Source organism: Bufo gargarizans, chromosome 3 (genome assembly GCF_014858855.1).
Source record: "Bufo gargarizans isolate SCDJY-AF-19 chromosome 3, ASM1485885v1, whole genome shotgun sequence".
NCBI classification, from domain to species: domain Eukaryota; kingdom Metazoa; phylum Chordata; class Amphibia; order Anura; family Bufonidae; genus Bufo; species Bufo gargarizans.
In genome coordinates this window covers 38476661-38489074 of record NC_058082.1, presented here as the reverse complement: position 1 = coordinate 38489074, position 12414 = coordinate 38476661, and the positions used below count along the sequence as shown (strand labels likewise).

Genomic DNA, 12414 nt, shown 5'->3' with positions numbered 1-12414 from the left:
TCTGATTTTATAACAAGACACGGAGGCTCCTATTGCTTTAACCTTTCTTTACTTCTACCATAGCAGCAAAGAGAGAAAATGGTATACAAAAAAGAAACCATGGTAACAGACTCCTCCCCCTTATCCCAGTATATCCTTCCTTGTCTGTCTGAGCTCTTCCTCTTTCTTTGCTGCTACCAGGCAGATAAGTACTCTCCAGCTCTGTGGCATTGCTCAGGGTCTGGTATATTTGTATTTTTATGTGCTTGGATTATCGGTTCGTTCGGTTTCTTTATTAGATTCTGATTAGACTCTTATCGTAGATACATATTTCTCTCCTGTATATATATATTTATTTATCTAGGGTACGTATATATATGTATATGTTTTTTCGTTCAGGTACTTCTGTGGCCGTTCTGCCTAGGTGTTTGTCCTTATAACAGTTTTTGCGGCTTCCCCGCTTTCCCCCCGTGTGATCCGTTTCTCTGCCCTGTCATCCTTGTCCCTCGTTACCTCAGACTGCGCCGCCATTGCGCGCGCTTTCTGCTTCTTCTTCCTCTCCTTCCCGCCCGAAGTCTCGCGAGTTCGAGATTTCGCGCGCGTTTTTTCGCATATTTTCGCATTTTTTCGCATTCGGCTGCCTGACGGCGAGATCTCGCGAGATTTCGCCGTCCCTGTGCGTTTCCCCGCTCTGCACACACCGGACATCCCGCTCTGCACAGCGCATCTCCTGGCGGTCTTTTTCCACTGCTCTTGAGCCTTGTAAGTTCTGTTTTATTCCATTTCGTCTACCCACTAGCTGGCTATGATTCCTGGCTTCATTATCCCCTTTTCTCTTTTTCTCCTCTAGTGCTATTTTTGCTGCTCCGGTCGGGGTGACTAACCCCTGCCTTTTGCTACTTCACCATGTCTGTCAGAAAGAATTCCGTTGCCTCTGTGGCCCCTAGTGAAGCCCCCCAAGTAGATCAGGGTTCCCCTGCGCAGGATAGGAGGTCCGAGGTGATCCACCCGGACGACCATGAGGTGGCACTGCAAAGATCCATATCTAATGCCATTATAACCGCCATGGGTTCGATGTCAGCTGCATTGACCCAGTCTATATCTCAGGCCCTTATGGCGCGCCCTGCTACTACTACCCAGGTTTTGGTCCCACCTCCAGGACCACCTCCTATTGTCTCCAGAACACCTCAGATTGATGGGCCATCCCCATCCCAAGACAACGCGCTTCAGTCGCGTAAACGAGCTTGTACCCGCCAGGCAGAAAAAACGCGGGCATGGAAGACTGCCAGGTCTCTACCTGAGCCTAGGTCAGACTCTGATAGGGAGTCAGAGGAGGAGACTCATGACAACGTCTATGAATTGACGGATGAGGTGGAGGACGATTTGGCGGATATTGCTGTGGATCCGGTTCGTAATCGGGACCCGGAAGCCCCGTTACTACAACAGGGATCAGCAGAGGATCTCTTATTGGATCCGTCTGGGGAACCGCTGTTTAACCCCGAGGAGCTGCATCATCCCCGCTCCGCGGAATGGATGCCCGCCACACATGTGGCGCAGTATATGGAGGCTCGCATACGCAATCCGCTTAGTAAGGAATCGCGTAATAAGTTGCGGGCGGAGTGCCCTCGTCCTTTAATACCACACAAAGTGTGCGAGACGCCATCAGTGGATCCAAAGATGGTCCAGTTTCTGGCGAAGACGGGGTTTAACCCCCGTAAAGGGCTAGACGCGGCCTTGAAGGCTGTCCAAGACAAGCTACTGGACATTACAGGTCCTTTAGCAAAGATTTTCGATTTGGCTGAGTCCGCTATCGCGGCAGGTAGCCAGGTAGACCCTATAGAATTGAGAGGTTGGGCCCAGCGAGCCATATGCGTAGCGGGTAATACCAATACCTCGCTCGCCATTGAAAGGCGGAAGGCAATACTAATTAAGATCGAGCCAAAGCTCTCGAACTTGGCATTGACTGAAGCGGGCAAGGACGCCCAGGGGTTGCTCTTTGGCGACTCTTTTATTAAAGAGCTAGGGAAATATGTAGGAGCTTTTACGGCTCTTGATAAAGCCCAGACTTCGATGCGTCGAGTCTTTCAAGGGCGTTTTTCCAACAGGGCCGGCAGTGCTAGGGGCCGACTGTCCGGCCGTTCCAACTTTCATGCCAGAGGTTCCGGCAGAGGCTCCTTTAATTATAGAGCATCCCTCCAGGATCAGAGACATCAGCCGTCCTTTTTTCCCTCACGAGGCGCTCCCTTCAGGTCACGAGGTTTCCGAGGGAATCCAGGCTCCCGTCGACCATTCGGTAAGTTATGTTCTTCGTCCCCCTCCTTTTTTAGACCATTTAGTCGGGGGCAGACTCCGATTCTTTTCTCATGTGTGGTCAGGCATAACCTCAGACCAATGGGTCCTTTCTACTGTGCAGGGGTTCACAATAGATCTGATTGCCGATCCGAGCTCCATCCCAGCCCCCCCTACGGTACCACTGTCCTATGCGGCACGGTCCCAATTTCAGAGGGAGTTGTCGGATCTTCTGCAGAAAGGCGCGATCGAACGCGCACCGGAGAATCGTGGGGGTGTCATCAGCAGTATTTTCCTGGTGCAAAAGAAAGGGGGCCAGATGCGCCCGGTGATCAATTTGAAAGCCCTGAACAATTTTGTACAATACCGACATTTCAAGATGGAGGGCATCCATCTTTTGAGGGATCTGCTCCTTCCAGGCGATTTGTTGGCCAAGATAGATCTCCAAGACGCCTATCTCACGGTCCCAGTGTCCCCCTCTTCAAGAGACCTGCTGCGGTTCCTGTGGAACGGTCAGGCCTGGCGCTTCACCTGCCTTCCGTTCGGCCTGTCCTCCGCCCCCTGGTGCTTTACCAAGATCATGCGCCCAGTGGTGGCTTGGCTTCGCAGCAGAGGTGTTCGTCTGATCGTCTACCTGGACGATATCTTGATCATGGCCCAATCACGGGCTCTCTTGTTGAGACACCTCCACTTGACGGTGACGCTCGTTTCCGACTTGGGGTTCATTGTCAACCAGGAGAAATCCTGTTTGACCCCCTCCAGATCCATAGAGTTTTTGGGTTTCCAGGTGAACTCGGAAGAATTATCCCTCAGTCTTCCACTCTCGAAAGTCAAGGCTATCCGCAAGGAGTTGAAGCATGCTCTACGCCTACCTCAGATGTCGTTGCGGCATTTGGCAAGGATAATCGGACTTTTGGCCTCCTCAATACAGGCCATTTTCCCAGCCCCCCTCCATTATCGTGCGTTGCAGCGCCTAAAAATTGCTCACCTTCGGTCGGGGGCCTCTTACGCAGATTTGGTCTCATTAGATGCCGAGACGACGGACGAGATGAGATGGTGGATCCACAACCTGTCAGTGTGGAATGGCAGAGCGATCGTGGGTCCCCAACCGGATCTGATCATAGAATCCGATGCGAGCCTGCACGGATGGGGAGCACATTGCAGTGGTGTGTCCACGGGCGGTCCATGGTCTCCAGAAGAATCCCATCTTCACATCAACGCCCTGGAACTCCTAGCAGGGTCGTTTGCCATTCGCAGTTTTGCCAATGGTGTGGTCAGCTCAGCCATCAGGCTCCGCATGGACAATATATCTGCGGTCAGGTACGTCAATTGTATGGGTGGCACACGGTCGGTGGTTCTGACCCATTTGGCGAAGGATTTTTGGGAATTCTGTCTCGACAGGAACATCTCTGTGGTGGCCGAGTACCTTCCAGGCCTTCACAACACTCTGGCGGACTGGAGTTCTCGCTACATATCGGACTCCAGCGACTGGAAGTTAGACGAGACGGTTTTTTCTGCTATTTCTTCTCTGTGGGGTCCCTTTGCAGTCAACCTCTTCGCTTCCCGTTTGAATACCCAACTGCCCAGGTTTTTCAGCTGGAGGCCGGATCCCTTGGCGGAGGCAGTGGACGCTCTGCTTCAACATTGGGGAGGAGCGTTGATGTACGCATTCCCTCCCTTCGCGCTCATTCCACGAGTGCTCCTTCAGGTTCGTCAGCAGTTGGCGAACCTGGTTCTGATTGTTCCGTTTTGGAGAACCCAGTCCTGGTTCCCTCAGATCCTGGAACTTCTAGTGGATTTTCCGTTTCTCCTTCCCACGCAGGTGTCACTACTCCAAGGGCCTGCAGGAGAAGTTCACCCACTCCTGCAGAACGGGTCGCTACGCCTCCTAGCTTGCAAGATATCGGGAGTCCAGGAGGAGGCGCTGGACTTTCAGGAACAGCTAGGTTCTTATTGGACTGCGCTTGGGCGCCCGGGACGAGACGGGCTTATCGAGCCGCCTGGGGTTCTTGGTCTCGCTGGTGCGTCGACCGGACTCTGGATCCCGTTGCGGCCCCTGTTAATTCCATCTTAGCCTTTTTATCCTCACTTTTTGAGGCAGGGAAGGCTTACCGCACCATCAATGTCTTTAGGTCAGCAATTTCCTCCAGACACAACGGTTTCGACGGCCGTCCAGCGGGTCAACACCCCCTGGTCTGTCGTTTACTCAAGGGTTCACGTTTGGCCCGACCACCTCGGCCACGGTTTTCGTCTACCTGGGATGTGTCGGATGTCTTGCAATTTCTAGTCAGTTGGCCCTCAAATGAGCTATTGTCGTTACGTCAGTTATCGGCCAAATTGGTCACTTTATTCTGTTTAATCTCCTGTAAGAGAGTTTCGGATGTGCGGGCTTTGGATTGGGACGCCAGATCCTTCACCCCGGAGGGGGTCCACTTTAACATTTCCCGTCGCACGAAAACCAGTATCCGGTCGGTCTCTTACCCCCGTTTTCCGACTTCTCCACAGCTATGTCCTGTAGCGTGCTTACGCGAGTATGAGGACAGAACCCGTCCACTGCGGTCTCTTTCCCTCCCCCACTTATTCATTTCGTTTCGCAGCCCGTTTGCTCCGGTTACCAGTGTTACGTTATCTCGCTGGGTCAAGTGGATTCTATCCCTTTCCGGGATTGATACGTCTATCTTCACGGCACATTCGGTCCGCAGTGCGACAGCTACGTCCATGACGTTATCTGGGGCTCGTTTGGAGGATGTTATGAGATTGGCGGATTGGTCCAGATCTTCCACTTTCCGGGAGTTTTATTTCCGACCGGCTTCGCATGCTTTTGATTCTATAGTGGCTCAGCTTTAAACAAGCAATAGGAGCCTCCGTGTCTTGTTATAAAATTATGGGATTTTACTAAAGTATGACGTAAAGTCATGATTTTATTAAAGACACGGAGGCGAGTATTGCCCTCCCTGGACCCACCCCTTGGGGTTTTTGACGTAAGTATGTTTTGTTGATTTACCGTATGGTCAGAATTTTAAAGTTGTTACTGTGTTTCCAACTAGTGGATCCTATGTTTCTAATGCACTGGATTATGCTCTTAGAAGGTTTTTCTCTTATTTCCTTTTTTCCTAGGTTGAGAGGCTTACGGCTTCATGTTTTAGAGTTACACAGTTCCGGTCGGAGGTCCAGTTGGGGCGGTCCAAGCCGACGAGTTCAAGGGGTTTTTTCGTTACCCGGTGGTTTCGGCGTCTGTTGTTCCGGTTGACCAGCGCTGTTTGAGACACAAAGAAAGAGGAAGAGCTCAGACAGACAAGGAAGGATATACTGGGATAAGGGGGAGGAGTCTGTTACCATGGTTTCTTTTTTGTATACCATTTTCTCTCTTTGCTGCTATGGTAGAAGTAAAGAAAGGTTAAAGCAATACTCGCCTCCGTGTCTTTAATAAAATCATGACTTTACGTCATACTTTAGTAAAATCCCATAATTACAGGGGCTTTCTACCCCTCACTTACCTCTTTATATATCAGGGCACCGACGAGGTAGAGCAGCAGCCACTGAACGGAGCCAAACAGGAAGAGTGAGCTGCATCCAACACAGAGAGGGATCCAACGGCTGACACTTTACAAGATAGGATGTCATGAACGGGTTCAGTTGTCAGTCTCAGCAATAGCCATGCGTTGATATCACCCCCCACCCCCACTATAGGGCAAATACATATAGAAGAGGTCGATAAATGGGTCCAAATCACAGAGAATGTATCAAAGAACATTTCTGCAACTCTCTGATCTACTTTGCATTTCAATTAATTGCAGCATTCCATACCCCTGATGGCTGACAGTGAATATGCACATCCAGAAGCTGAAAATCCATTTGGAGGGTTTGTTACAATGTATCAGCGCAATTTGAACAAAGCAGCAGCACAAATCTATCTTCAGCCCAGGACTCCATGGTGATACAATGTAACAACCCCATCATTATCCTCCCAGTCGCCAGGTGCCAGTGTGACGTGCTCCCAGGAGGTGTGTGATGTGATGCCAGGAGGTGTGTGACGTGCTCCCAGGAGGTGTGTGATGTGATGCCAGGCACCAGTGTGACATTCTGCTAGGACGCGTGTGACGTGATGCCAGGAGGTGTGTGACGTGATGCCAGGAGGTGTGTGATGTGATGCCAGGAGGTGTGTGACGTGATGCCAGGAGGTGTGTGACGTGATGCCAGGAGGTGTGTGACGTGATGCCAGGAGGTGTGTGACGTGATGCCAGGAGGTGTGTGACGTGATGCCAGGAGGTGTGTGACGTGATGCCAGGAGGTGTGTGACGTGATTCCAGGTGTGTGATGTGATGCCAGGCACCAGTGTGACGTTCTGCCAGGAGGTGTATGACGTGCTGCAAGGCAGTGTGTGACGTGATGCCAGGAGGTGTGTGACATGCTGCCAGGTGGTGTGTGACATGCTGCCAGGCGGTGTGTGACGTGCTGCCAGGCGGTGTGTGACGTGCTGCCAGGAGGTGTGTGATGTGATGCCAGGTGGTGTGTGACGTTCTTCCAGGAGGTGTGTGACGTTCTGCCAGGAGGTGTGTGACGTGATGCCAGGTGGTGTGTGACGTTCTTCCAGGAGGTGTGTGACGTTCTGCCAGGTGGTGTGTGACGTGATGCCAGGAGGTGTGTGATGTGATGCCAGGAGGTGTGTGACGTGATGCCAGGAGGTGTGTGACGTGATGCCAGGAGGTGTGTGATGTGATGCCAGGAGGTGTGTGACGTGATGCCAGGAGGTGTGTGACGTGATGCCAGGAGGTGTGTGACGTGATGCCAGGAGGTGTGTGACGTGATGCCAGGAGGTGTGTGACGTGATGCCAGGAGGTGTGTGACGTGATTCCAGGTGTGTGATGTGATGCCAGGCACCAGTGTGACGTTCTGCCAGGAGATGTATGACGTGCTGCAAGGCAGTGTGTGACGTGATGCCAGGAGGTGTGTGACATGCTGCCAGGTGGTGTGTGACATGCTGCCAGGCGGTGTGTGACGTGCTGCCAGGCGGTGTGTGATGTGATGCCAGGAGGTGTGTGATGTGATGCCAGGTGGTGTGTGACGTTCTTCCAGGAGGTGTGTGACGTTCTTCCAGGCGGTGTGTGATGTGATGCCAGGAGGTGTGTGACGTGATGCCAGGTGGTGTGTGACGTTCTTCCAGGAGGTGTGTGACGTTCTGCCAGGTGGTGTGTGACGTGATGCCAGGAGGTGTGTGATGCTAGATGTGTGATATGCTGGCAGGTGGTGTGTGATGTGCTGCCAGGCGGTGTGACGTGATGCCAGGTGTGTGACGTGATGCCAGGAGGTGTGTGACGTGCTGCTAGGTGGTGTGTGATGTTCTTCCAGGTGGTGTGTGATGTGGGTATCTGTGGTGGGCACTCTGGGGTGCCTCTATACTAAGCTTTTTTTTGGGCAATTTTTGGTGGACATGTGGCAAGCAGTATATGGAGCCATGTGTGAAGGGTACTTTTTGGTGCATATGTTGCAGGCACTTTGTTAGAAATCTGTGATAAGGCCTCTATGCTAGGGCATTTTTTGGGCATCTGTGGTGGGCACTTTTTGTTGCATTTGAGGCAGGAGCTCTCGGGGACAGGCGCTTTGTGGAAATCTGTGGCTGGCACTCGGGAACATTTGTGACATGCACTTTGAGGGGCACTTAACAGTGGCCGGTGCCCTGCTGTACATCTCTGGCAGGCCTCCTCTACATTCAGCAGTTGGGGGCTGCACCTGACTGTGCTTCGCATTCCGTCATAATACAAGTCTATGGGCAGAAGAACGGATCCGTCCTTCCGTCTTATGGATTCCGTTTTTTTCCGTTAGAACCATGTTATAACGGAAAGCCATAAAACGGAATTGCTAACGCTAGCGTGAACCGACCCTTACTATGTCGCATCACATGAGCGCGGAGCGCGCTGAGGTCATCCCCTTCCAGATAAAAGTCAGTGCGGCTCCTGCGTTTTATGACCAGTCTCTCTCCAGAATGAGGGTGCGGGTCACATAGACACATGCATTGCTCATAGCGGTTGTATGGCATCGCATCCTGGGCGGCTACAAGGAAACTGCAATAATAAAAAACACTGATATTAATCCTCGCCAGTTTGATATGTGTTCTTTGAGTCTTTAGACCCTGTTGGGTATTACTGACCGTTACAAATGCAAATACAATCTGTCATAGAGTCTCTGTCTACTGCATTGGGGCCACACGTTGCAACAATACCGCCATCTAGTGGAGACAAGACAAAACGCTGTTAATTTGGGTCATTAGATGTGCTGGATTTGCACTGGTCGCGGCCAGTAGCGGTGATCCCATAGAAATGAATGGGATCGCTGTGCAAATCACAAGAAATCTAATACTGCCGAATTTCTTGCAACAGGCGCAGTGATTCCTTTCAATTCTATGGGATCACCGCTACTCTGTGATCCAGGCCGCGACCACACTTAACTCCGCTCAATGGAGCCAAGCGGCGAGCAAGTATGTGTCATCCAAAGTAAAGAACCAAGATGGCTTTTGACAGCGTCAGAATCCGTCATGTGAACATACCCTTAGGAAAAAATAAAATCTGTCTAAAAAGAGGCACAAACAGGCGCAGTTAGGGTTTCTACAATTTTTCTGTCTTGTCCGAAAAGTGGCAGAACTCGTTGAACAGTGTGGAGCTTAACGGGAAAATGGCTGGGCCTAAGATGCGTTCTGTGCCTAAGCTGCGCCACAATTCTGGCGTAAAATTCTGTCTCAAAGTAAGCCAACCAATAGGTATAGCGATGTGCCAGACGCACCAGACGTATCATCCAGCCTGAGCTCCTGTGATGAATCTGGTGCAGGTCTAAGCTTACAATCTGGTCTATATGTGAAGGGAGTCGCACTCTGCTATGGTGGTCCCCCGCAGGTCTGGGAGCGATGAGGTGCAGTATCAGCACAGGACCATCGCCCTCAGGAGCCCAGCGCGTGCGACCACTGGAGTTAGTGACTGGCTGTGGTAGTCACGTACAGATATGACAGGTCCTTGCTGGATTTGCTGCATTTTTTTTTTTACTCCAGGACAATCCTTTTGATGCAGATTCCTGATTCCTAATTCAGCCTCTACCTGTTTGAGGGAAATATGGCTCCACAAACTACAATTTTTAGCAGACTGGCTCGTCTCATGTTTTCTGAGTTAACTGCAGGGACACTGTTTAAAATAAAAAAATTACCTTCCCGATCCAGTGCTACTGCTCGATCTACCCCGCCGGACTGCAGCACTGAAGTATTGCTTTTGGCTGCAGCGGTGACGTTCTTGTGCCATATACCACTGAGACCAGTGACAGACTGCTGCAGTATATAATGGACGTCGTCACTGCAGCCATACTAATATGTCACAGCCTGGCTTAGAGGATGTGTGAGATTGTGAATAAGCTCTGCCTGTATAAGGCTTAAGTTTAAAGTGTACTTAAACTGTCATTTGGCATTCCGGGCACTAGAGGCCACTGTTTTGCAGCTGCAACCAGCACACTCTGGGATTTGCATATGTTAAGTAGGTGATGACTCATGCTGCTGCTTGTGAGTGAACCAGGAAGTGTTGATCTGACATGGTGGAAGGATTGTGCTGTGAGGGACTGAATCCGATTCCATCCTGGCTTGCAGATGTCCGGCAGTGAATGGATGGACACTCAAAGGAAGGAGAGTAGCTGTCGTCTCCTTACTGAATCCAGCTCTTTGAAAGAGAGGTTGTCCCAGGAAGACCAGTTTCAGTGTGTGGACAGAAAGCCTCATTATTAAGCAAGGCCGCAAGGTTGCTGAGAGCTTGATGGCCATCCCGGGTAAGGGCTCTTTCACACTTGCGTTCTTTTCTTCCGGCATAGAGTTCAGTCGTCGGGGCTCTATGCCGGAAGAATCCTGATCAGTTTTATCCTAATGCATTCTGAATGGCGAGAAATCCGTTCAGGATGCATCAGGATGTCTTCAGTTCAGGACCGGAACGTTTTTTGGCCGGAGAAAATACCGCAGCATGCTGCGCTTTTTGCTCCGGTCAAAAATCCTGAACACTTGCCGCAAGGCCGAATCCGGAATTAATGCCCATCGAAAGGCATTAATCCGGATCCGGCCTTAAGCTAAACGTCGTTTCAGCGCATTGCCGGATTCGACGTTTAGCTTTTTCTGAATGGTTACCATGGCTGCCGGGACGCTAAAGTCCTGGCAGCCATGGTAAAGTATAGTGGGGAGCGGGGGAGCAGTATACTTACCGTCCTGTGCGGCTCCCGGGACGCTCCAGAGTGACGTCAGGGCGCCCCACGCGCATGGATGACGTGATCGCATGGCACGTCATCCATGCGCATGGGGCGCTCTGACGTCATTCTGGAGCGCCCCGGGAGACGCACGGACTGTAAGTATACTGCTCCCCCGCTCCCCACTACTACTATGGCAACCAGGACTTTAATAGCGTCCTGGCTGCCATAGTAACACTGAACGCATTTTGAAGACGGATCCGTCTTCAAATGCTTTCAGTTCACTTGCGTTTTTCCGGATCCGGCGTGTAATTCCGGCAAGTGGAGTACACGCCGGATCCGGACAACGCAAGTGTGAAAGAGCCTTAAGCGGCATCCTAGGGCCCAGAACGGATGAAGGTCAGTACACCCGTTTACTCCATACTTTACACTAGTGGCGCCTGAAAAACAGAGACTAAGCCTAGGCCTGAAACTAGATAGCTAGTTAGGGTTGTGTAATTGCCAGGTTGTTCGGGACTGTTCTGCGGCACAGTATTGACGTTGCAGGCTCTGCTGTGTCCGCCATAGGCTAGGTCAGTCCTCTGTAGCAGGCACAGCACGACTTGCAGGCTCTGCTGTGTCCGCCATCGGCTAGGCCTGTCCAGTGGGCAGGGACATTGACTGTGAGTTCGGGATATAGCGTTTTCTATGCGTATTTGTATTGTTTTGGTTATGCCTGTGTTATTACTTTTTGCCTTAGTAAAGTTTCTGTTCTTGCATATTAAGCTGGTGTCAGTGTCGCTTTCCTTGTCTGTGACTTCGCAGGAGCCCACACCGGTACACGGCTTACAACTTGGCGTAGTCGGCTGGCTACAGCGACCGTTATGGACGGGAACTCGGCGGGAGATCGTCCCCCGGCGCCAGTGGTGCCAGATCAGGACCCAGCCCAGAGTGCCCAGGCGCAAGTCCAGCTTGCCCCCAACAATATGGCTACCCCAGTAGGGTACATCCCTGTAGGGGCGCTGCTGCGTCATCTGCCAAAGTATGACGGTAACAATATGACATTGCAGGACTGGACTGAAAGGGTGCGAAGTGCGGTTAAAATGTGTAACCTGACCCCCGAACTCCGGGCCGAGGTTGCGTTGGGAGCCCTAGAGGGTGACGTCAGGCGGACAGTGATGGTAAGGCCTGACTCCGAGAGAGATACCCTAGAGAAGATATTCTCCCTGCTAGAGAGAGCCCAAGGGGGGCGGGCCAAAGTGGTACAGTTACGGAGTGACTTCTTTAACCAACCCCAGCGAGAGGGCGAGACCCTGATGCAATATTCCAATGCTCTACAGGAGACACTGAATGAGATACAACGACGAGACCCCGAGGCTATGGGCACCTTCCGGGAGGTGGACCGGCTCCTACGAGATCAGTTCATAGTAGGGCTCTCCAATAAATTCTTACAAGATAAATTACAAGAGATGACCCGAACAATGGCCGATATAACATTCTACAGTGTCTACTTGGCCACCGTAGAGAGAGAGGAAGAGCCCATGCCTGCGGCAGCAAGAGTGATGAATAGCACGCATGTTACAAGGGACCGGCCGGGGTCTGAAGAATTGGAGTCCTTGAAGGATGTGGTCCAGGCTCTGCGGGTGGAATTGAAAGAGCTTCGGCTGAAGGTGTCCCAGATGAAGGCAGAACCATCTGAGCCGACGTTAAACTTCCAACCGCTGCAGTAGCTGGGCGTAGGCAGAGCCGGCTCGTCACGTGAGTAAGTGACGTTACGCCGCCGCCCGCTCTGCCTGTTACTGGAGCTTCATTGTAAGGTAAAAGAAGATGCAGTGATTTAAAGTAAAAGTTACTGCCGGTTAAGGAATACTGCTGTGAGCGGCGGGGCCAGGGCTGTTATGGGGAGGGGGATCTGTGTATGGCACTGTTATGGAGGGGATCTGTGTATGGCACTGTTATGGGGAG

General features: G+C 51.6%; 1 protein-coding gene across 1 annotated transcript in view; it reads left to right on the top strand.

Moving 5' to 3' along the window:
• Positions 1–11371: 11371 nt before the first annotated feature.
• The window catches only part of DDIAS (DNA damage induced apoptosis suppressor), a 40446-nt gene continuing 39403 nt past the window's right edge, over positions 11372–12414 (top strand). Inside the window, exons 1-2 of the mRNA XM_044286139.1 lie at positions 11372–11499; positions 11790–12266. The gene's annotated coding sequence lies outside the window, so the exon portion shown is untranslated. The remainder of the gene's footprint in view (positions 11500–11789; positions 12267–12414) is intronic.